The sequence below is a fragment of the Ischnura elegans genome, chromosome 11, assembly GCF_921293095.1.
Source record: "Ischnura elegans chromosome 11, ioIscEleg1.1, whole genome shotgun sequence".
Classification (NCBI taxonomy): Eukaryota; Metazoa; Arthropoda; class Insecta; order Odonata; family Coenagrionidae; genus Ischnura; species Ischnura elegans.
Window position 1 is genome coordinate 3,326,641 of NC_060256.1, and position 27,226 is coordinate 3,353,866.

The following is a 27,226-nucleotide window of genomic DNA, read 5'->3' on the forward strand; positions in this document are numbered from 1 at the left end:
GCTTTTAAGTAAGTACCTCTCGATAATGTATTGGCTATGACTATAATAAATTAATTTTTTGTAACCAAGCATTGAAAATAAGATGAATATAGAGAATATACTGCACATTATCAATTAGATTCTAGGTTACACCATTGCCTTTTAAGTTCTCGCAGACGATAATCAAGAATAAATATTTCACCGAGTAGGTAATATAACGTGCATATCTTCATTTCGTGTCTAAATATTTTCAAAAGTAACCGTTATGTCATCAAAACACGATATGAAAAGTATCACGCTGGTTTATTTGTCTTGCATTTCCGACATATATGTTTCTCGATAACTTGCAACCGAGGGGGAAAACTTTGAAAAGTTATTTTCTTATAAAAATATTCTTATCATTAAAATTACTATTATTAATTATTACGTGAGTCACCCAAAAGAAAGAATTTGAACTTGAACCACCGTATCACTAAGCAGGGGCTGATGTTTGGTCGATGTAATACATCGATGACGTCAAGATTACGAATTTAATCGTTATATATCTCCTATTTACGTAAATATGCTTGTTGTATGCAAAAAATAGGATCAGGTAAACCATTATATTTAACTGTTGAAATTCTTCGGCATAATAATGCGTCTAGAAATTTATTACAAATAAATGTAATTTCATTAAAAATTCTTCAGTTTAGAATGATACTAACATCACCGCAGCGCGGTTGTAGTCTTTGGGAAGAAACTAAAATTTCTCAGGAGCATTACTCGATCAATTTTTCTCTACCCCTCAGTACACTGTATGACCCTTCCGGGATGGAACCCTGCATTGAAGTTAGGTCTTCTACTTGATATGTTTCCCATTTTATTAATTCCGAAGGGAATTTTAGTTCTTATACTCCACTATTATTTAACATGAATGAGAATACATATATACCAAGACTGTTATTTGCCACGAAAAAAACATTTCGCTTAGCCGCGATTCAAACCCAGATCCTCCCGATTTCCGGTCAGCTACATTACCAAGTAATTTTTTTCTAGGCGAATCTTAGACACAAGTAAAAGGAGAATTTCATATTCAAGGAAAAAGGTTGCTTCGAGGTACAATTGGTAGCATATTTGACCGGCCATCGGGGATATCCGGGTTCGAATCCCAGGTTGGTCAAATGATTTTTTCATGTCGATTATCATACTTATTTAACTATGCACTAGTGTATTTAACTATGCACTCGTGCGCGTGACTGCGTACAAAGTTGCTTTTTCGACGCAGTACTTTGTATGAATGAGAGCACAAAACCTTTTGCATGTGACGCAGGAGTATCCTCTTTCACAAATAACTGTAACCACTGTCCATATTGAAACAAACACTTGCAAGTTTGCACGATTATAAGAAAACTTTTTGTGACCTAGATTTCAATGATATAACAACATCTTCAACGTACAAATGGCGTGTTACTCATTCAATGTATCTTCTTGGGACTAAGTTATGTCTGATTCCGAACTAATGGATTCGACTTTGCCAATATTTGGCCCGCTTTAATTTCGTGGGGGATAAATTATTTCTAATGCCTTTACTAATTTACTTTGAAAAATTGCGAGAAATATTCCTCCTTCCGTTAATTATGTAAAAGATAAGGAGCATACGATAGAAATTCAAGGAAAAAGGTTCTGCCCAAAATAAAAGGATAATTATGGTAAAGCTAGAGACTAAGCCGGTAGATACCGTAGTGGTACATGTTAACATACCTACGACGGACTACTAGGATGAAGAAGTTTAAGGCGTCTACGAAGATATCACCGCAGTAATCAAACAGGTAAGACGTGAAGAAAACCTTATAATTTTAGGTGATTGGAAGGAGAAGGGTTTGGGTGTCAATATTGACTGAGAAAAATAGTATTCTATGATTCGCTGACGACATAGCAATCATAGCCGAGACAGAGAAGAATTTTAAGAAGACTTTGACAAATATAGAAAGGAAAATGGCCAGATATCAGTTGAAAATCAACAAAAGGAAGACTAAGATATTAGTATGCAGTAAAAGAGAGGAGGCTAGGACAAACATTAAGGTAAGAAATCAAAAGCTAGAAGAGATTTTCTTACCTGGGAAGCCGAATTACCAACGATGGACGAAGCAAGAAAGAAATAGTCAGTAGAATAGCGCTGGCGAAGAGGGCTTACTACAAAAAGATGAATCTTCTCACATATGAGAATACAAGCATAGAAGTAAGGAAGCAATTCATCATACGCTACATATGGAGTGTGATTCTCTAGGGAAGTGAGGCTTAGACGTTGATAGCAGCAGAGAAGTCAATGATTGGAAGCATTCGAAATGTGGTGCCACCGAAGAATGATGAAGATAAAATTGATCGAATGAGTAAGTAATGAAGGAGTGCTAAGAAAGTGGGAATTAAAATAAGTCTTCTAAAAACCTAAAAGAATTTCTTCCTTGGTTTTAGCCTCACTAAGACAAGGAATTTTAGTTAAAAATTGAAATTCAGCTCCTGTCTTGTCGATTGCTTTCACAAAGTATTTCATCTGTCCTAGTTTGATGTGCAATGGTGGCAAGTGAATATTTTCTGTCGGAACCAGGGAAACATGGGCGACATTTTCATAACCATGAGTGAAGCTTTCTCGCAGAGGCCATTTCCGTAAGATGTAATGTTTTCTCGGGCGCGGCTGTTGTATTCAAGGGAGCAGCAGTATTTCGTGAAGCCTGATTGCAGTCCCGTGAGTAGAGCGACAACTTTCAGATTAGCGCAAACTTACCAATTATAATCACGATAATTAGTATTCTCAAGGATTCAACTAATATATAGGTACGTCTCCTTCATATCAGCAGAGTATGCAGATAGGATAGAAGGTAACTCATTCCCATTGACCAACAGGACCACTTCAAAGCTTGTCTTTGACGAATCCATAAACAGTCTCCATTTTTATGGGTCACATGGCATCATAATTTCTATCAACAATGCATTTAATGACAGTAAAAAAAACCAAGCCTTCATCTTACGTAGAAATTAATTTCAGTGTTGGCGCTCTTGTCCTACTGGAAAAGATTTTTATGCCCTTTTGTAAGAGATTGGCATCCATATAGGCGCAACTTCGTACCATATGTTACATTAGTTTCTCCAAGTATTTGGTCAAATTACTGTAACAAGTGGTGCAGCAAACACTTGGAGCTTAATCCTAGCCCTGACCGCCAATTTGGCAGCCAGAGAAAAATTTATAAGCAGTTTAAAGAATTAAAGAAAGAGATTATTGTTGCGATGTTTTAGTCAATTCACCGCAAACATAGCAGAAGCGATGACGATGATTTTACACACGTGTAATTTAATTACATATTAAATCACGGTAATATTCACAACTCAAGCCCACATACTGACATTCACCTGGAAAAAGCCGGAGTAAAACATTTTTTATTGTTTTGCACTATTTAAATTACTTGGAAAAAAAGGATCCTTGTCCAGAACACCGAAAGAGTTGACTCTGCGATCGCTAGAGGTATACCGAGGGAAGATGATGACAACTTCAATATACATAATTGATTTTAGAGGCTGATACTTTGCGGAATTCCATGATTAAGGAGAAAGAATACTTTTTTATCCAATGAAATTATAAAATCTCAGTTTTACATTCTTCGTGGAACTAGAAAGTATTACTTTTCTTTTTTTAGCTGCGAAATCAAGAAAATTGCCGTCCAAGCCTGAGCGGGAGAGGCACTGCGAGGGCCCGAGTAGTAAAGTGAATCTTCCGAGCTATTGCTACATATTTTAATTATTGCTGCTATGCTAAACAGCAAAATATTTTTATTAATACTGCTGTTTCTTGCTGCTTTGTATTATTATCTTTCGGGGAGGATGATGTGAAATAGAAGCTGGAAATATTTTTAAATACGTGAAAATTCGCGAAAAAATGGCAAAATTGGTCATTTTCAATGCGTTTTTACACAATTGACGGAGACTAATTCCCCTCAAATCTACATCTTTACCATTAATATTATTTTTTCAGAATTTTGCACCCCTCAAAACCCCTAGAAAAAATTTAAATGCTAAAATAAGCCTTTTAATTTCTCCAAATGACCGAAAAGTGGTAAAAATTGGAGGCTCTTCCGAAAATGGTGGGTGATGGAGAAAAACAGAGTTAATATTCGGATTTAGGAGGTCATTTTAAAAACGAAATAGCAGGAATGGTATCAGGGCCGATTTTCATGCCGTCCAGCGATAATTTAAGCAAAGCTGATCATTTGAATCCACACCCCCTTGATAGTATTGTAAAATGATATAAAGCCAGGAAGCATTTTGTTACCACTTGAGGCAGTAATACTTGCGTCATGGATAGTGGCAGAAATAAATACTACATGGATTTTATAGAAACGTAGGTATTACAACGCGGAAATGTCGGGAGTAAAGCAAAAAGGGAAGGATGTAAGACAAGGGCATACCCAGGGTCATAACTAGGGGGGGCAAGCCATAGTCTAGAAGGGGGCGCAAGCCAAGTTGTGACATTTTAGCATGGAAAAGGTGAATGAAAAAAATATTTTAAGAAAATTATAACAGCGCATTATTAGTTTCTAATATCATTTCATAGAAAAAATATTTTTATTTTAGTTAAGTACATATCTTATACCTACTAATGCATATCATTTTTCGTGGGTTTAAAGGAAATTTGTTGAATACTTTCGTTTCAATTCAGTACCGATTTTGCTTAAGGACTTCTGCGATTTTTGCTTCTGGAGGGGGTGCAAGTGCCCCCCCCCCTGCCCCTCGCCTATGATGTAAGGTTCTATTTTTTCTTGGGGGAGATTCAGGAGGAACGTCTGCTTTGTTCTTACTCATCGTCCTTACCATATCTAATCTTTTTTTGATAAAGTTCTACTGTTAAAGGCATGCTGGTACACCAACTGTCACTGGTAATATTTCTTCCTCTGCAGTCAATGTGCTCTGCTAAGCGTTTGACAATTTAATGAGGTGAATTGGATTCTTTGAAAGGGCATCTGGCTACCTGCCCATATAAATTTCAATTTTTAGGTAAAATTTCCTAGCATCCACCACAGCAATGACTTCAATAACATATTTCTTTGGCTTTTTGATAGATACTGCGTTCAAGGACATCGGCCCCGAAATGGTATAAGTTGCTCAAGGATCGTGATGCACTCTGATGGTGTATTTGCAAATTCAAATTTGTTGGATATTTTATTAATGAACTCAGTAACTGCAGCTTACTAGTCACTTTTCTTACTTTCTAGTCTAGTGCTGAGGTCATAAAAACTAATGCACCGTAGAAAAAAATCCGATAGTTCAGTGTACGGGAAAAAATTTGATAGACTTCTTTGCTCCAAATATCCCTTATATCAACATGGGAAACTTTATACGCACGTGAGAGAAAAAGGAGACTAATAAGAGCCAGTTATTCATCTTCACTGAACTGCTTGTATCACGATCTCTTGCATAATTTCCAGAAACAGAATTAAAGTAGAGATTTGTGATTTTCACAATTATATCTAATAATTCTGCGCAAAAAGAGGCGAAATGCTGATGATTCATTATACACACTTTGCACATGGGTGTATTCCAGGAAGATGAGTCATCGGCGATTTCATCAAGCCAAATTCGAGCGAATGAATTTTAATCGTCTCCACGATGGATCGGTAGCGAGAATAAATTGTAGCACTTTCGGTCGCATCGGGTCAAAACGTCGGTTGCAGCAAAACTAGGGAACACTTTGAATATTAAACGTTACTTCAGTGAGAATTACAAGAAATTAGAGACCAGAAAAACTCTAGTTCGAACGGCATCATTTTGTTAAAAAAACGTCCAAGAAAAAGTCAATATTACCCGATGCGATATATTCAGGGTTATTGGCTTTATTGAAGCTGTATGTGATGTCTGATGCAATATGCAATTTATGATGTTCTTACCATATAAATCAATAAATATTAAAGATGATTGAAAATCAATTTTCGTTCATTCATTATTTGTCATATTTCTCATTAGTGTTCTCCCTGCAGCGCTATGATTACTGAATAAACATGTTTCGGAAAGTAACTGTATTGAATACACGTTTTCAAATGTACGTGGGTGGTTACTATTTCATTCATACTGAGGAATAACGTAAAAATGTAAAGTTGTACGTTAAAAAAAAGTTTCACGAAGTACGCGCATTTCGGTTAGCGTAATTGACTTTTACGATACTTTGAAGAACACTTAACAATTTTGAGATGAGAACGTTGACCAGCTCTCCCGTTCGAGGGGGAGTCGAATAAGGAGAGAACAATGCAAGTAATCGCCTTTCTTCATAGAAGCCGGCCGTACTTACCAGCCTCGTCGAGAGCGTGCGTATTTGGATTCTTCCAAGAAACGTCAACCGAGTGGCTGAGATGGGACTAATGCCACCAGAGAGCAAAAATCAACCTCCGAATCCCGACCACTCTCAATATCGCACCTCCGCAGTGAAATTTGATACAGCGCCGGGTGTTTTTTTCGGTCGGAGCGAAGCTCGACCCCTCGACTTTTCCTTTTTTTTCCTTCGGTCAGCGACTAGGTACTCCCCTCCGCCCAAGGAGGTTTCCCATTCCACTGGCCGTTGCGGCTGACTTCGCAACTAAAATCCTGCGACGGTTGAATTTGGATTTTTAAATTAGGATAGAACACCCTGTGCGTAGATTTCCCTGCACCGTTTCCAGTGAAATTAGTATTGTAATTCGGCATATCTATACTCTCATACATCTGCAAGGAATGAAACTAGTCGCCATTTTATAGATATTTCTTAATACCTGCGGAACGTGAGACGCACAGAATCAGTGAGAAAGTTTGTGCATGATTTTTTCCTTTGTTGCATGAGCCCGTGCTCAGTGATACACCTTAGAGAAGGGCATTGCGAAATGTTATACGGAAGAGATCACTTTAAAACAGTCAAAGAGGGCGTCCATATACATTCTACTGGCAGGAATAATTTCTACAGATTTGAACGGATCGTAAGCCGGTTGTTCTTAGTTTCTTAAAATGGGAACACGTTCTGCAAAATCGACGAATTTTTTCGATGTTTTTTTCGGGAGTGTACTTTTTTGGTTTATCGCCGTAATATTTCATGGCCGTTGATGATCACTTTTTCATCGGGAAGATGGTGATAGTTTTTCGTGGGTGGTATTTATATAAGGGTCCGAGGAGAGAATGAGGGTGAAAGGGGAGGGGGTGTCATTTTATTTAGCATAATTTCAGGGCTGTGCGGCTAGAGAAGCCACACGAGGGATCGTGCTCTCTTTCCTATCCAAATAAGAAGCACTCGACAAAACATCACCAACAGCTAGAGTGACCGGCGAGAGCTTCAACCAAAAACTGACGATATATTCCGTAGACTTCCTTGGGTCATCTTCTTCTCAGGGTTTTTAGAGGACTTCAATGTTCTTCCACTCTTGTTATTACTGTCTCATTAGTCATTACTTACTTGGTTGATCCATTTTATCTTCATCATTCTTCGTTAGCATTATATTTCAATAGCTTCCATTCTTTACTTCTTTCCTACCGTCAACGTCCAAACCTCGCTCCCATATAGAAACATACTCCATGCATAGAATCTGATGAATTTTTTATTTACTTCTATGCTTATATTCTAAGCTGTAAGTAGATTCTTTCGATGGGGAGTAGCCGAAAATCACTCTTTCGTGTGTTTTCTTTAAATTTGGATACAAGTGTTGTTGTGTACTGTTGAGTGTTTTAGTGCCATTGGTGGAAGTTAGCTTTGGGGTTATGTGCTTCGGCAGTATAAATGACTCCTTTTAGGATACCCAGGTGAAGATTTCGTTAACTCGACACAAAATATTTGATATCTTCTTAGTTCGGCTTAGTTCAGAGTGTGCTTGGTTTAAATGTATTGCAGTGGTAAACTTCAGCCACATAACTCTGAAACGTCTGTGTTTTATGTCCTGGAAACATTTTTTCTACCAATATTATCGGAGGTTATCCTTTGGAGGTGTGTCTACTTAGCAAGTGAAATTGTGGGCGTGGCTTCTCCTCTCCATTGCTCCAATATCAACCTCTATACTTGCTTCCTCGGAATGCACTCAGAATGCGTTCTAAATGTACATTAGCTCCATCTCGAGTGCGCTCCTATGGAATACGCCATCTCCTTCCATGCATATAGTGAACGTAGAACTTTGGAGCTCGCGGCGCAGACTGTTCTGCTCCCTCGGGCGGCCACAAGGCCTCCGCGCTCACACCCCCTCCAACTAGGTCGAGGAATTGGACCAACGCATCATAAACAATGCATGCGATTCCAACATTCGCCTGGGAAGGGATGAATAATCACTGCCTGCCTCGGTCCGGGAACGGGGCGAATCGAGGTGTTGGTCGAAAGGTGTGGGCGGGAGTCGTCAGCGGAGAGGGGTGGGAAATATGAGTGACGTGATCGGTGAGGCGTCCGCATTTCTCCCACGGCTCCCCACGTGGTGGATGACGCGTGTCTCCTTACATCATTGATGACGCGCCCCAGAACCCACACACCTTGTCTTAGTGCCAATCGGGATTGTCCCAACTGACGTCGCCTTTTGCCACTCATGCAATCAAGCCTGTGCACTATTGAGTCGTCACAAGCCACGCGAAGAAATATTTCTCTAAAAATGATGCTTGGGAAGTTAGTAGTTCGAGTTTTTTCTCCATGAAATTAAAGCCACATGCAGCGTGAAGGTTATGAGCGTGGGCGTAGATTTGGGTGAAGGGGCGACATGGGACCAGGCGATCTTCAACAGTGAAGTGTTTTCCCCGGAAATATGTTTAAATTTAACCTCCTCAGAATATAAATTGAGCGTGGACATAAGTTGCGACCAGGTTTTCTCTTTTCCACATATTCAGATGGGTACATGAGTGCCAGCGTATATTACTGGATGAAGCGTATATTACTGTTGTAAAAGTTGGAAAATGTTTAGACAAAATACTTTGACCAAATGGTAAGAGAGTCATGGTTGACTAGAAAATGGGTTGATAACCCTACATTCATTGAATGATCTGCGTTTATGTCACTTTTAAACGCAGAATTAATGCAATTGCGTAACACTGACTGCAGAAATCATGCTATTTGAAATGTTGGCTGATTGCTTCCTCTGCCATGATCAGCTGTCCAAAAATAATTGAACCTATACAATTTATTGAAATCAGATTTCGCACATGGGCGACGTTCATTTTTGGAAGGGCTTTTTAACCGCTGTATCACTCAAATACATGCCAAGTTATTAATGATGCAGAAATCATTTCTTGATATATATGCCGGCCGGAATGACCCATTTTATTTAATTCGTGTTATTGTTACTCTTATTGGCAATGGATATCGATTATATTTTGAATTCTATATATATTGTGACGAACGGGTTTGCGTCCGTTATAAAATAGAGCAAGAAACACCTCAGAGCGGGGGCGACGTAAAAAACGAGTAATTTTGAGGATGCGAAACGTACGGGATAATTGGAAGGGGAGGTTGAGGGTGAAAGACCACACGTATTCCTGGGTTGCGAACACAAGAAATGCATTTATTGACAAAGATCGCAATAATTAAATTTAACATACAAAAATATGGGGAGTAGCACTTGAAAAAATGTTAGTAGGGCCGGATTGTCAAGGATCAAATACAAAATACAAAGAAACCAAAAATCAACTTGATAACATAAAAGTAAACTTGAAATGAACTGCATTTAAATCTTTTCGCAAGGTTTAAAAAGTCCTCTGCTGCACTTTTGAGATTGAAGATTCACTAATCGTTCCAGCGCTTTCTTGCAATGGGAAAAGAGGGGGGTAGGAGGGAGAAACGTTCTCGACGCTGCTTCGACCGGGGACAGTGGTGGGGACACGGTTGATTACTGCACCTTATTCGGGAACACGAGGTGATCACGTGGCCGAGTAGACTTCTCATGCGCTCGTGATGGTTCCTCGTTGCATTTTCCAAGCCGACGACTGGGGAGTTGCCAAGGTGCTTTCTCTCTATCTCCAGTAGCCTGTGGCTCCAATGCTCCACCGTCTATCTCCGATGTTGAGTGGTTCAATGAATGCTCGACCGACTCCTCTCCACCGTCTCTCTCCGGTGTTGAGTGGTTCAATGCCTGGCTGTCTCTCTCCGATGTTGAGTGTCCCATCACTGACTGTCTCGTGAGAGGGGAAGGGAGGGGAGGGCAGTGGTTCCACTAGCGCGCTCTATCAGGTCGTGATTCACCTTGTTTGCGCGGTATTTAAAAAAAAATGCTATTCACACGCACACATGAAACACTTACATTCATACCAAATACACTCAAATAGTAACAAAAAGGAAAGGGTAGGAATTGTGACAAGTGCTACTCTTAAATGATAACTAGCGCTGCCGTTATAATATGTATACATAAAGTTTGAATATCATAAACCAAAGCTTTGCTTAAGAAATGTAATATTATTGAATCTATATTATCCTCATTTATTGCTAAATTTAAATGATAGAAAACTGTTTTAAAGCTTTCCTCAAGTACCATATGTTACACTCGGCACAAAATTTTATTTCATAATGTAGATTTCAAGAATAAAATTTAGTGACAACGCATAATTCCGCTCGTTGTACTATGCATAGATTTGAAAAAAAAACCTCAATCCTTGGAAAATTAATGGTGTATTGCTGCAATTTATAAGTTCGTGTTCCGAGGAGAGAATGACCCCGTCCCATGCCCTGGGTATCATAGGAGATTTATCCAGTCATAGCCGCGTGCAATATGCGCCAGCCTATGACATGTAAACGGCATGGTTAATTGTGTGGTCTACCCGGCAGCCCCTTAAAAGTGCCGCTCCCTGACTGGAGGCGCCACCCTCAACGCTGGGGTCGTGTCTCTACAAGTGGGCACGCCCTTTTTAGGATCATTTGGTGATCCTCGTATTGGATTGCGCGCTCCCACGTATTCCTTTGCAAAGGTCTGACTGAATACACAGTATCTTAACACTTCCGCCATCTGCCCGATAATTTAGCCTATACTGCTTGTATTACTATGATAAGGTCTGCTCTTCTTACGAATTACGTCGGAAGAAAAGAACTTTGGTGCTGCGGTTCGGGCTAGAAGTTGTAGCCATTTTGTGACACACGCGTAGTCGGATAGGTACGTGAAAATGAAGCAACTGGAGTGTTACTCTTAAGTAAATAATACTTTTGTTGTACATTCTTCTTAAAGGCGATATTTAATTCAGACGCGTTCAGGTGCATATCGACATCGCATCATTAAATTAACAGTGCTTTGGAATAATTAAGTTGAACTACAATATTTGTTCAGAAAGCGCATGTAATTTGGAATTTCATGAATATTTTTCTGCATGGTGAATTGATAGCATAATGCTCCTGAATGACGATGAGCTGATGGATACATATGGTTTTGAGGCATACCCTTTTTTAAATTCATGTATTTTGAAATTTCATGCTGTACGTAAAAATGTATTTCTGTTTACATTGCTACCCCAGCTTGTTCGTTCATCTATGGTTTGCTGCAAGTAAAATCTGAACGCTTTTTATTGTTCAAAAGGTTATTGATTTTCTTCCGAGAGCAAATTTATATTCCAATTCCTACTGATTACCTATAGGTATTAGGTCTGGATACAGTAAATCCAAATGCCGATTATTGCTACGCTAGAAAATATTTCCGAAACGGTTTTTACGATTGCCGTGGGCAATCATCAACAGGAAGAAGGAAAACAGGTGTTACCTCACCAGGGGGTAGCTAACAGTACGAGTGAAAGTTCTAGCCGAGAGTTTAAACTCCGCCCTCGGGATACTAGCATCTGTTCTCCTCCCTGTCGATGACGGCGTAAATGTTCATTATATGTGACTCATGCTAACAATTTATCTTCAGATATATCTTCTACTTCGTTCAATTATTTCGGGAAAATTTATAATTATATTACGTGTACGGTTTCACCTGTAGTAATGGTCGGTAAACCAAACATCTTTGCTGACTTTTCGTACAGATGGATGCTAAATATAGTATTCTTTTCTCGTAATTGCAATTTTAAATTTACACTATTGAAAATTATATGAAAGGATGCATTATAGTTCTGTTGAAATTGGATCTGTAAATCAATCGACGGATGGGAGTTTCGTCGAAGATGCATCAAGGGAACAGGGTGATGAATTAACGAGAGAAAGGAAGATATACGCTCTATGGTGTGATTTATTCGCGATACCAACCCAACGCGTCTCTCGTCTGTGAAACCGACGTCCGCCTCCTGAATGATGCTGACCCATCACTAGCACATTCCACCTTTGCTCTCACCTGGCTATCAGTTCCACCGTAAGTCAGCTACAACGAACGGAAGTCGGCGGTGGATGGGGAAGAATGCGGGGCAGTCATTACAGATCGTGAAGTTGATGGTAGGTGAGTTAACTTTGTGGAAGTTATACATGATTATGATGATGATGTTATACAAACACTGTACTTTCCACACAATTTTAATACTTGGTGACCGGTTTTTAATTGTTCTACGTCATTTATAAGTTATTATGTGTTTTTACGGCCTTCGTCGGGTGAAATTGCCTGTAAAACAGTGGATGCGTAAGAGATGTCACATTTTTCTCTATTTATATACAAATGTATGGACTCCTGCGAAATTCTTTCCATTGAAGAATCCTGAAAACACGCTTTAAACGAAAAGTGGACTCCCTTTTTATGCAATGAAATCTTTTTTATTTGATAAGAGTACGAGTAGTAAGTTGAATTTTTCGGACATATATTTTTATGAAAGAGATCAAATTCAAGTGTCATGGCTTTTGGAATGGTTTATTGTATTTTCTCTCTGCGTTGAAAAAAGACCGGAAGCAGGAATGAGAATAAATAATTGTATTCGGATGAGAGGAAGGAATATCTGTTTACATTACGGCACAGCTCAGTCTTGACCAAAATCTCGTTTGCATTTTTTGGTTCATTCCGGTACAAATATAAAGCTGCAGACGAAAGCGGAATGCAAATTTCTCCCTTGGGGTTGTGGACACGATGGAATAAGGGAGACAAAAGACAGGAATCTGTCCCGAATCTCTTTTGCATTGCAAATTTCAATACATGCACACATTTTGAGAGCGACGAGATGCGACTTTCATTTCTATCGAAACGAATGCAACGAACACGACACACTAAATGCCTGAATACCCGAAAAAATTATTTGTAAAAAACGCTGTGCCCGCGCCCAGGTCTTTCGGGAAATTCAATTTAGAGTGGGTGCGTGTGCTGCGGATGTCTTTTTGATGTTCTCCTTAGCTGATTAAATCGTCCTCGTCGCTTGTTTTGTACTTTCTTTCAATGGCAGTCCATCGATCACACCAATCAAGCTCTTTGTTCGATTTTAAAATTCAACAGGATCCCATGTGTTGTGGCTCTTTTCTGGCGTTTCACTTTCGATTGTACAAAATAACGTGCATCATTTCAACAGCAGGCCTCAAATCCATCCTGCTAATGGTTCGAGGTTGGTCGGCAGTTACCAGACGGATAAGCCACGGGAAAAGCCCATTGGATGGTCAAATTTCCCTCGTCATAGCTACTGTGAGTTTTGATTTAACAGTCATTTTAGCGTTATAAATTAAAACAAATTCTTTGATATGAAAAGTGACAGTAATTATTCATTATTATCGTAGTTATTTATTAAAATGTAAAATCTTATTCTATGCCGACTTTCTTAGTGTGGTCATTCATTCTAGGAAACAAAACAGCCAAAGTTCAGAACCATGTTTCTGGCTGATATCATCTTTTTCAACTTTGAATATGCTATGATGACTGAGGGTCAAGTGAGAGAAAATTGGCATTCGAGAATGGAACCAACATAACCGTGCATCATATAATATTGTGCTGATTCAAATTTGGGGAGAAAAACTCTGTTAAGGGATTCCAAGCCGACGGCGCCCCTTCCCCGGGACTCGCAAATGACGACGATTGAAAGAATTCCCAAGAATTCTCCGCTCATCCATGCAATCCTCTGCTTTGGTGTGTGTGTGTTGTCGCAGTCAAGGTGTGATAACAAAGACTGATTGTGCTTTCTGGAGCTTCAAATAATTCCTGTATCTCTAAGTTATTTAATGTATGCTCCAATCTGTGAAATCCATGGGGATGAATTTCCTTCTTGTGATTCAAATATTTAATCCACTTTCAGCCGCATGTTGCCGTTTAAATTCTTAAAAGGTGTGAGGATCTTAGTCTGCTTAAAATATATCTCCGTCAGCACAATAGACCATTCAAACTGCAGTCATTCAGAAATAAAACTGTCAAAGGTTTGCTTAATTAATTACGAAGACGAAGGGTTCCCAAGGAGACGGACCATAAACGCCAAAACTGCGGATTGATGGTTTCTACGGAAAGTAGGCAAAGAGATAAAATTAAGAAAAAATTCAATGCATATTATTTTGTCCTCCGGCTCGACGGATTAAACTTAGGACCCGGAGAGAGACTATGTACGTGAAGAAAAAAATACTCGCGGATCCCTCCTGCACTAGATGTACGGGGAAAACCCACTTCACCAGACGAGACAAAACACACTAAAGTGGGCCTCTTTTGGAGAGGCTTGCGCTATTTTTCATGCTCGCTGGTTTAACCTCCGTGCGGGGCAGAGCGTACTGATTGTGAGGGTAAGCAAAGGTGTGGCAGGGGGTGTTAAGGAGCCTCGACCCTCCAACGACACGGATGAAACACACACATTAACACATTTAACGGCACATTTTCATTTCCGAAACTGGCATGTTTTTGCAAAATATGATAACCATCTGATGAAAAAAATTGATAGCTAATGAAGGATGAACAAATTAATTGAATGTATGAAGCATTCTTGGCAAAATAGTGTAAGGGAGATTCAATATAGTTATACAAGAAGAGCAATACGTAACGCCGTCCGAGGCCGTGAGCAAGCAGCAGTAATTTTTCGCCAATCAGAGGGAGGTAATTATAAGTCTTTCCCGTTTTTTCTTTGTGCACTCGACCCTCACCAGCAAAGGACACCAAAGACTTATTTGACACGCCCGCATCGCTTGCGCAAGTGAGGTTTTTCAAATATGGACATATCTGGTTGGAAATTTAATAGCAACGAGAGCTACAAATATGTATTCACGCTGACTATTTGGCGAGGAATGGTACGCATATATGTGTGTATTTTGGGATTATTTCATCGGTATGATCAATTGTACGTTGAGTATAGGTGCCTATATTATACCGGCTCCTAATTTGCACCACGTCGGTAAAACGGAAGAGCGTGGAAATCTTAGACTTCTGTCGTGCGTAGCTTTAACTGGGTCGTACAAGACGCCAAAATACCAGTCCTCAGCTTAGTGCGTTTGATAACGGTCCGTGAATGAGAGAATAAAATATTTTGCAGTTTTAAGCAATTTTTCTCCACGTTGCTAAGGGGATAAAAATAATAAGGTAAATGGAAACAAACTGCATTACTTATGAGCTGAGCGTGCATATATATACCTTGGGTTTTCACGAGGATATGATACAGCAACTCCTATGATTAGTTTGGAAGTAAGAAACGAAGACAATATGGCGGAGTTGCCTATGATCGAGGATTGCCTATTCTCCTCACTGCTATAATGTACCACTAGCAGTATCCTATATTGTACCGGTGCAACTAAGGACACCGTAGTGCTATTCAATGATGATTTAGCTGCTTTTAATATGTAAAGATATTTTTAGTTGATGGACTGTCGTTAATGTTATTCATTGTTAATGTGCTATTTTTCGTGAGTAAGTAATTTGCATAACCGTATGGGTTCCAAAAGAAAACAATGAAAGTGGAGCGTAGATGAACTCCATTTAGCCGTGGCTGTATGTGTTTAAATGGGGTATCTCAAATTCCCAAGGTAAAAGCGAGAGTAACTTCTACTAGTGTTCCAAGACCTGGACAAGGAGTCTGTTGGTTGACGATTAGACTTTATAAGGAAAAAAACAGATTAGCGAAGGAAGAGAACTGCAAAATTACACGTAAAAAGGAAATATTTTGGCGACACTGCAGTGAAATCAGCAAAGAAACCAAGGGATGGAGCTTCGAAAGAATGGTATTGTGAACTAAGCGAGGAAGATATGATTTGGTGTGTGTAATGCAATATATGGATTCTTTCTAATAGCGTGGAGGTGGGAAGATGAGTGAAAAAGTTTTTCTATAATATCTATAGGTACATGTATTAACTAGCAGGAACAGTAAAATGCTTATATTAATAACATTGATATAAACTGCGATGGATTTAGTTAGCTTCGGCCAAATAATTTGTAAAAGTAAATGTTTGGTCCAATTTAGGAAACCATTGGTACAAATTAGGAGATCAGTTTCCTAATTTGTACCACTTGAATATATTTATAAATTCAGAAATATTTTGCTTTTAACGGTATGACTATGAACATTTATCATCGAATTATATTTATTACATCACACTGAACAAGATAAAATAATTTCATTCATCGTGTAACTTATTATTTGAGCCACATAAAGTAAAATGTGAGTGAAGGGTTCAATATAGGCAACTTCCCCTGTGAAATGAAAGCATCAACATAAAGTTGTGTGGTAAAATATTTAAATGTCAGACAACAAATTTCACGAGGGTCGACCTTCAGCTTGGCGTATCCTCTGGCGTGAGATAATGACCCAGAACCATCGGCACGAAGTTGAAGTAGGGAACGGTGAAGGTTATAATAATGCAAAAGGTCAGTGAATTCGGTGAGCCGTGGCATAGAACCTTCCAGCATTTGACCTTAAAAGTTTCAAGCTTTTGGGCCAACTCAGAAGCAATGTTTGAGTGATCGCAGCGAAGCATCGTGCAGGAGACGAGCGAGAGTGAATCAAAGCGCTTTTCAGACTCGTAATTGGCTCCTTCATCACTTTTCTTGTATTGTCGATTTTGAGATAGAGCTTGAAGAAAAAGAGTCGCGTATTCTCCCATTTATCGATTATTCCATCATTGATCGATGTATCGTTTACTTCTCCAGCTGTTAGCGCCGAAAAATCAACGAACTCTTTCGGAGATAAGTTGATGACGTCACACACTGCTGCAGAGCCGGTCACCGCTTCTCGGCTAATCCTCATCCCCTCGCCACCCCTCCATTGATTCCTCCCGGTTGTTTACACCCTTTGCTTGGGCTAATGTCCTCTTCGAGAAGCATTTCGCATAAAGCTGTAGGTGTCACACTACTATTTAGACTCCAATGAGCACGAAAATCGCGGGGATGGGGTTGGTGTGATAGCTAGAGCGTTGGCTTCCCACCCCGTTGGCTCGGGTTGAAATCCCGACGGTGGCAGAGTTTTACGATATAAGAGACTGGTTGGTGAATCCCTGCTTGAATGTTTTGCGGAGGTCACTTTAAGCTCTTCACTCCGTCCGTCGCATGAGGCGTCATGCCGTTGCCCCCTTGGCGTCTTTCTTGAAGAGCAGACTTATACCGAAGACGAGTTTCTCTCCACCCTTCCTTCCATACCATTCCTTCATGGCGCAAATGATCTCAGCTGTCGGTCTCCTTCTCCGATTATCATACCATACCACGAAAATCGCGGATATCCGGCGGAGATATTCAAGATGGCGTGCAAGATGATGGCTTTAAAAAAAAATGCCGTTTCATCATAAAATTGGAGAAAATCAATTATATAATTGTCTACTACTATTTATTAAGTATTCCCAATTCCTTGTTCAGGAGTAAAACCTAAAATTTGGACCTTATTTCTGATGATATTTTGAAATTTTATAGACTAATAATGGTGACTAATGTTTAAAAAATCATCTTTTCCGGAAAATAAATCGAAAAACCAGAATAATGCTCAATTAACAAGCATTTTGGTTAATTATTTTTTTAATTGTCATTTAAATCTATAGCCAGCTTTCTCCGGTAAATAACCACTGAGATGCGGTTATTAAAATAGTGGCGTATGTGACGCTTCACGGTCGAGTTTAGCTCCATTACCTTTAGAGATCAGAATTTAAAATTGATCGGATATTGATAAAACTAATGATCTGCGCGCTGACTCTCATTTGGAGCTCTCTAAACACGAGAAGCCACATTTCCTAGCTTGCCGTAGGTAAGATAATCAAGAATATTTCAAAATGATTACTAGAGCATAAATCTTCTCATGCCTTATTTCAAGATTAACGATGCACATACGAATTATTTTATCTAAATACGTTCCATGGTTCAGCAAAATGTAACATTTTGTCCTTAAAAGAGTGTTCCTGTCTCTAAAAATGTAAAACTGCTGCCCATTCCAGGTCCGGTACACTATTGGTCGCCATCTTACGTATCCGTCAATAATTAAACGCGTGCAATTTCATCTAATATAAACTAAGCAATTACCTAAGTAATTTTGTAATTGCAGTCAATATATCCGTGAGTTATGGATTATTTCTCTACTTTTGGCTAAAATAGCCAGTACATGTGCAAAATGGAACATGCATTTGGTGACTTATTTGCGAGCAAACGATGAAAGTCACGGCCATTTTGCATTTCGAGAACGCGGAAATGAGCTTCAATAATAATTTACACGAATAAGCATGAGAGAAAAATCCCCCCCGGACCGGAAATCAAACCGCGAACTTTTGGCTCTCCAAGCCACTGCGCAGACCACTATGCTATCCATTTCAAATGGATTTATTAGCAATCAGGGGTCATTAGGAAAAAAAACATAAAAGTAGTACAATTCATACATATTTTTAAGAAAAAATACTTCTTTATTGTATCAAGTTGATTTGAAGTGCTGTGTGAAAATTTGTTGAGGGAAAATGAATGTTTTCTATCTTTTTCAATTGATTTACCGAGAGATTAGTGTTATGAATCATTATTCGAAGTATTATACGCTGACAGTTTTACGCGATTAATAACAGTCGATGTTATGTTGATTTAGCATTATTAAAGTGAGGTGTCAATATTCATACATTGCTGGTGGATTGGTGGATCTTGCAATGATGGATCAATTCAAGAAATTTAGTACATTATAATTTTACGCCTTATTACGTAATATTTGTATGTAATTTTTAACATAATTTTTGTAGCGTTACTTTGTAGCTGCATAATGAGATGGTCCCATATTTTTTGACTTGGTTAAAATTATGTTTTTTCTTCTTCAAATTTTGCTGACTCATTTAAAAGGACTTAGCCACACTTCAGATCCACATCTACATCTACAAAATACCCTACGTGTTTGGCAGTGGGTGATCAATCACCAGCATGCAGTATGCAATTGGACTCCCACATGCACAACACACGATCCTAAAATCGTCGCGTACACTAACAAATTATACTACCTCATGCTGTTAGAAATAATAATAAAATTCACAAACATGCATTAAGTTTACATAAGTTAGTAGCCTACATTACAGGTCATCTATTCTATTTATGAGTTCAAACGTTTCCGCTATAATCTCTTATTGATCGTGGAAAAAAAGACATTCTGAATCTGTCTGTTCTACAGTATATCTCTCTTATTTTATTTATATGATCTGATCTTCCTTAGTATGTTGGTATCCGTAAGATATGGCTAACTTCGTAAGAAAAAGACACTGTTCTTGAATTTCTCTAAAAGGTTTAGTCTATTTTTCAATCTACGGTCTGACAGATTCCCATCCAAATTTATCTAAGAGGTCAGTTACACTAACAAGACTATCGTAACGACCTTTCACGTACCTGGCAGCTCTTCTTTGCACGCGTTCTAACTATGTTATTAAGCCTTTTTCATGAGGGTCCCAAACACTGGCAGCGTATTCTAAATGTGGTCTAACGAGAGAGAAGTAGCTAATTTCTCTCACTTTTTCGTCGCACTTTCCTAATATTCTTTTAACAAAACCCAATTTACGATTAGCTTGACCGGTTATTTCCCGTGTATGTTTATTCCACGATAGATCATAATTGAGTCTAACTACTAGATATTTGACGGATTCTACAGTCTCTAATTGGGTGCCCCAAATGATATAGCTATGTTGTAGGGAGTTATTCCTCTTCCAGAAATTCATTGCGACGCATTTTTTCAGATTTAATTCTTACTACCATGCGTCGCACCACGCTTGGATAGCAGCAAGGTCGTTCGTTAGTTCATCCCTATCTTTGTTGGAACGGATTTCCCTGTTAACTACAGCGTCGTCTGCAAATAATCGTAGCTTACTGTGTACTATTTGACCAATGCCGTTTTTATAAAGAAGGAATAGGAGTGGCCCAATGGCACTCCCCTGAGGGACGCCAGAAGTGACTCTAACCTCGTTAGAGACTGCACCGTCTAATACTACTCTTTGCACGCGGTCGCTCAAAAGTTCTCTTGTCCAGGAAATAAAATCTTCATCTAGGATTTCCACCCATAAGATTTCATTTTTATTGTTAATATTCCGTGGAGTACTTTATCAAATCCTTTTTTGAAATCAAGTAAAATCGCGTCTAATCAAGGACTTTTCATGAGGTAGACGTTAAAGATACCGGTCTGTAATTAGATGGCTGTTCATAGTTTAAATATTGGCGATACATTAGAAATTCTCCAGTCATTAGGTAGTTCGTGTTGCTTGATGGATTTACTGATTACGAACTGCAAGAAGGGGGCAATTTCTAATACAAGTTCTCTGTGTACGCGAGAAGGGATTTTGTCTGAACCAGGTGATTTATTTGGACAGCCATTTCAATATATTTTCTATTCCGTGCGCACTAGTGTTGATAGGCGGCATCTTTGGTTTGCAGAGATTGTCAACTGTATCGGATGAGTTCTCAGAAGGCTCGATGAACACGCTCATGAAGTAGGAATTTAATAAATTGGCTTTATCGGAACTGTTTGTAAACATCTCAATTATCATTTCTCAGCGAACATACGGTAGATCGTTTATCTTGAACTTTCCTAACGTAAGACCAACATGCTTTTGGGTTTTCCCGTAACTGCCCTACTACTGTTTTTCTTTTAAAATTCGTGAGTACATTCCTGAACGCTTCCTTCGTAGTGGCTATAGAAATCCTATAATTTTTACTAATTAACTCGCGTTCATTTGCGGATTAATGCGTCCTGACTTTTTTCATTTTAGCATGACACGCTCTCTGTCGCCTCAATGATTTTCTCACTTCCGCGTCGTACCATCTCGGTTCGCTGCCTTCTTTTACTGTTTTACTAGGGATGTAGCTATTTATTCCCGAAGTTACGAGCGAAAGAAAAGCTTTCCAAGTACCCTCTACATTTAACTTTAATATTTATTCTTGAAACGCGGGGAAAGCATTTTTCAGATGACACTTAAACCCATCGAAATCAGCTCTTTTAAAAATGAAAACTTTACGCTCTTTTTTAAAATTTTCGCGGTATTCAGAGAAAACTTTGCAGTTACTACCCTATAGTCACTTATTCTATGGACGGTGCTAACGTTTATTACATGATGAGGTATATTTGTCGTTAATATATCAAGAATATTTTCTCCTCTATTTGGTGCGGATGCTATTTGAAGAAATGCGTTTGGTGTAAAAATGTGTAATAAAGCCTCGCAAATCACTTTATCCCTCCCACCAGGAATGAAGCTATAAATCTCCCAATCTATAGAAGGTACGTTGAAATCTCCACCTACAATCAAGTTCCTTTCAGGATACTTGGATGCTACGCTGTTTATTTGGGTTTGGAAATCCAACATTGATGTTATATCTTAGTTCGGTGGTCCGGAATACGAGCATAATAAAATAGTTTTGAATTTTGGACATTTAATTAAACACCACACAGATTCAGCGCTCGTCTCAGTTACGGTTATCGCTTGAATGACGAATGAATTCTTTACAGCTGCAAATACTCCGCCCCGCGCTCGATTAATTCTATCTTTCCGATAAACGGTGAACGATTTTGGGAAGATCTCATTGTCTTAATCTTCATTTGTTAGCCAACTTTCAGTTTCAATAATAACGCTACACTTCGTACTATGAACGAAATGGTGGAATTCGGGAATCTAATTTCTTAAACTACGGCAATTAACCACAGCCACGATTAAAACTGCGGAACTAGTATTATTGCGATTCGGGACTAATTCTGATTTGCTCTTGTCAATTAGATTATTTTTTGGCTCTACACCCCTGATAAATAGAAATGCATATGTTATTGTCTCACCATTAAAATGCCTGGACCTCCTTTGAAGATCCTGGTGAATTTCAACCTATATTTAGAATTGTGGACTCTTATCTTTCAGCCCTCAGTCCGGATAGGGTTTCAACTTGAAATGTAATTAAAATTATATAAATAGTATCGCGTATGTCAAACCAAATAGTGCAGAATGGTATGACATACTATGAAAATAAATGCTGATCCTAAACTGCAATTTCTTCGTAATCGTTAAGAAAACATTTTGCTTAGTATTATTATTCAAAATCATATCTGAAATATAGGCATGTTCGACCGATGGCAGTGTTTTAGCAGAATTACTTAGCGTTGTTTACGTGCGGTTTTCGACCATCTGGGAAGGTAAGTACTACGATGCGAGGGATTCAAATAAAAGTGACCTAATTGTGTCACGAACGGACGCTGTTCCACCCTTGGAATTTTATATTGCGCAAAGAAACGTGAGCCTTTGCTGTGCCATTCACGGTTTCTTTCGTAAGATTTCTCCACCGCCTTTCATGTCCATAGTTTTCGGCTCCTCTTTCGATCGTGCAGAATCCTAAGTGGATGGCCAATACGTGTCAGACGGGAACTCGGGGCGATTATCTCGACGCCAGATCGTAAGTTGACGGTTTAGGAGTCAAGGCACGTTCTCGGTACATTTACCTTCACTTAATATGTGCATTAGAAGCATATTATCAAGTTTGAGGATCCGAAAATGAAAACAAATTCAACAGTGTGGTGTAAATATCCAATTTTCATCAAGTCAGTATGCGGAAATAACTTTGCACTTACCATGTGGATTGGCAATCGTAAATTAATGAATCAGCGTCAGAAAAAACTTCGGGAGTTTTTATGCTTTCAACTCATTGTATCTCACTAGTTATACTTATTAAGAGCATATTATTCTTCCTCTAAATAGTTAAATAATTTTTGCTTCATCAGGATAATTGCCCCATTCACTTTAATTTAATAATTACCATGAACTAGTACAGTCAACTGATTTTAAATAAGATTTGACGACCAAATGGGAGGCGTACTGCTTTCTCTGAGCATTAATATCTATTTTCATCCATTTCTCGCATTTCAAGGCGTGTTTACACGATGCATTAACCTGAGCGAGTTAATGCCCGACTGCACGAACGATTTTGCTGGGCGTCTTGCGCCTATGCATTTATAGAAACTCGTGCGAGTTACCTTAAGGCGTTGTCTTCGCTGAAAAACTCGTCAATGCGTTCACAGCTGCGTGGAATTTGGTTGTGATTTAGGATTGCATCAGGATACTTTGGTGAATAAAACGCAAATACCGTGTGTTTCAGTGATGAATATTGCAATGCATTTCATGAATATTGAGTTTAGGTAGCGTTACTACCGGAGGCATAACGAACTGAATAAGTGCAGGATAAAGGTAGGGAATTGAATATATGTAAAGCATCTTGTAAAATAAGGATTTTGGAATAGTTGTAAATGCATATGCAAAAGTACACTTTAAGATGGGCGGATGTCATTGGGTATTGGTCACCAGGATGCAGCTCAGTGTAGTTTTACAACAAATTGGCCAAAGGTGTAATAATAACCAATGTATTCACAGAAATTAAATGAATACAGGGGTTATCCAATTCAACATAAAGTGTCACAATCATATTAGAAAGTTAGGTCAAGAAAAGGTAGAATTGACGCTGTTGGTGACTAATTCTGAGTTGTGCAAGGTATTTTGCTTTTCTGGGTTAGATATCTGTTCGTGAGTGCGACTAGTTTAGCATTGAGATGGCCTGAGGATAGTTACGAGAGTGTTCTTTTTCAACCTCCGATCGCTCAGCAAAAACACCGCAATGCAAGCGACTGACGGGCACTGTGCGCATTGGGTGACTACACGTCCTCCGCCCTCAAGTAATTTCTGAGAGTAAGTTGTTGGTTTAAGGTTAGTGGCAAACTTATTAGCAACACTGCCTCAATTATTCTCCCGCCAAGTGTACACTGGGGAGGGACAGCCAGAAAACTCGCCGAATGGCTTCAGCATTGACATGTCTTCACCTTTATGCCAATAAAAGAGAATTTTTCTTTAATGCAATGTGGCAAGTGTGTAAAACAGTGTGAAACATTACATTCAAAACAAAAAAGAGATTTGCTTACTTCTGGAAGTATTCTGATCCATGACAGCGTCCGCAATTGCAGCGCTGATGCAGCCCAACTGCTCCTTGAGCAATTTCAATGGGACATTTTCGATCACCCGCCGTGATTTGCAGACCTAATGCCTGGGGACTTGCATCTTTACGCTGAAATGAAGAAGTGGCTAGATGGCAAGCGTTTTCAAACGTGCGATGAGCTTCAGAATAAAGGCATAATTCGTAGTAAGTCACTAGTGCCAATACCCTATGAAGAAGGTATAGTTACGCTTGTCCACAGGTACAACCAATACCTCAATGGCCGAAGTCATTACGTCGAAAGGATACCACAAGTGTGCTCAGCACTTAGCAATGAAATAATTTTTGAGCAATCACTTCGTCTTCTGTTCATGACCCATCGGTTGTTGGAAAAGAAGGCCTCGTATTTTGAAATCTATGTAGTTTTTTGTTATTTCTCATTCAATGGTTAGAATTCAATCCCTGCGTCATTTTTTTTAATTCCGAACGAAACACATGCACCGATGAAGCTAAAATAAAATTATCAACTTACGAAGGAGCTAAAAAAATGTTCTTTTACTTCTAAAGATTATAAATTATTGATAGTAATACTCTATGCTACGTATATTGTATCAAAAAGTGGAAATTTCCTTGATTTTAATTTTACTCACGCATTACGTAACGATACAAATTGTCGTTTCCTTGATCATATTTCTGATTTACATTATGCGCCGAGAATTGCCTCAAAATTCTTTGGAAAGTCTGGATTATCATCAGCATGTAACTTTTTTATTCGTTCTTCTTTATTATTTATTCTATGTTCTGTATCCTATTATAACTTTATTTCTTGCATTAATTTGTAGAGTTTTTTACAATCACGTTTTTAGAATACCGGTTGGTGAGGAAGAAAGGAAAAAAATTGTGCCTGCGGAAATAGTGAAACCCTTGAAATAGGGCTTAAAAACACAGCACGATGTTTGAAATTTTTTTTGGATCAACTGCGCGCAAGTTACGATAGATCTGGGAGAAGGTCTGGGAGATCTCATTGAATGTTTGCAAAAAATAACAATTTTTTGCATTTCAGCCACACTCCTGTTATGTCGGATCCAGGATGGGATTCGACGGATATGAGTTTGATGAATTATATGTTTGACCGATTCTTGCGCGATAGACGCGCCTCGTGGAGTTCCGAAAACCTATTTTAATGCCTCCAACCGCGCGCGGATGGCGACATCATTTTGCCGTGCGAAAGGTAATTTGTCTCCTTCGCTCGCTGCGATAGAGAGGCGGTGGGCGAGCTTATTTTCGCGCGCGGGGCAACCGCGACGTAAACATGCAGCCCTCTCCGCTTCACTATCAATCAAATTCGACATTTTACAACGGGGTAATAAAGTCAGCGCATGGGTAATAATCTCATCATATATATGCATCTCCTTGGTTTAAAAACCCATAAAGGTCCATGAGTTTATTATTGATTTGAGTGGAGACCATCGATACTTAGCTGAATTTTCTTCTGATAGACATTGACGGGTGGCAGAATATTGGAACGGAACGAAAGATAGTGTTGAGAGGAGATCAACGTTGTTGCTGGTGGGAGAACGGAGTGCGGTTGTGGCGGCGAACGAAATGTCGCATGACCACTCTCCGCTTCAGCACTTGAGGGTTGTTTTGCATGGACTAAGGCAGAGATCACCCCAGACTGTGCATCGGGTCGCTGTTTTGGCTTCCTAGATAGTAGATCCGCGTTTGAATCCCGGCGGCGGCAGAGATTTTTTATAGTATTTTTTAATATTTGACCAACCGCTGTATTTACTATACTTCTGGTATTTCCATGACATGTGCCGTGGAAATGGAAAATACATTTCTGAAACGTCGTCCAATGTTTTTAATAAAAGATCTTAACTCCAGGATAGTCACATTCACACAAAACAAGAGGTCAAATGCAAACAAATTATGTATATAGAAGCTGAAATTTCTCATTTTTATTTTCCATGAGCTTCTTTGAAATTATTTCTCGTCTAACTTTCGCAGCCTTACTATATTCCTCCGGTCCTATTCCATTGATTTCACGACATTTGTACTATAACTTTATACTTATCATGTAAAAAAATCAGTAATTCCCAATTGGTCTAAAAATGAGGATTTCACTGTACAAATCATCTTTTAAAAAGAAAGTTTGTTCTTTGTAAATAAAGTTTTGAAAAATACGATTTTTTTACAATAAATCTGTCTTTCCTCTGAAAAATGAAATATTTAGTAAGTAATAAGAAATGCATTAATCTTATAATTTTATTGGAAATGCCTTTATTGATTTCGCTGTTTTTGGAAGTTCGTGTTTAGTTCGTGGAGCATTTCTTCCAGGATGACATGATATCAATACTCCCAAAAATTCTTCATGATATCAATATGTACTCCCAAAGATCAACAGTTGGTAGCCAGCCCTTGATAGATGATTCAAACGGGGGTTCTCAAATGGCCGTAAAAATTTTGACTCAACTTGCCAGAGGAATAAGACGAAAAACAGTACTTCACCAGAATCCCCTCCTGTGGCAGTTTACGGGAATTACTTCCGCGCCAGGGCTACCACAGACACAAGCACACACCCCCGCTCGCAAGGCTGTCGCTAAGGTGACCTTGGGTGGTAACTTGGGACCCTTCGTAGAGCTAGCTGAATGGTCTTTCCTAAGGATTCCAGGTTATTACACACTCTCACTCCTCTGATAGAGGAGAAGAGACCCGGCGCGCCGGGTCTCTTCTCCTCTATCAGAGGAGTGGCGGTACGCTGTTCTCCCCCAACCCCTGCCTGGACGACGAGAACTGTTCCTGAGTTTTCCTGTCAACACGGGCGCTGCCCGAGAAAATTGGACTGTTGGCTCTGACCGGGGTTTCGGGCGATTTCCTCTGCTCTGAAGTAACCCCCCCCCCCCCTCCTTCGGTCTACCAACACCCTCCCCTCCCCTTCACCCTCGCACTCTGTCTTCTTCCTCTCTCTCTCTCTCCCGTATTACTCGGCCTTCGACGCAGAAGCATCGCTCGACCTCAGACGGCGATTCTCAACTTACTTTCGGTGCTGGCAGACTAGCCTTTTGTACTTA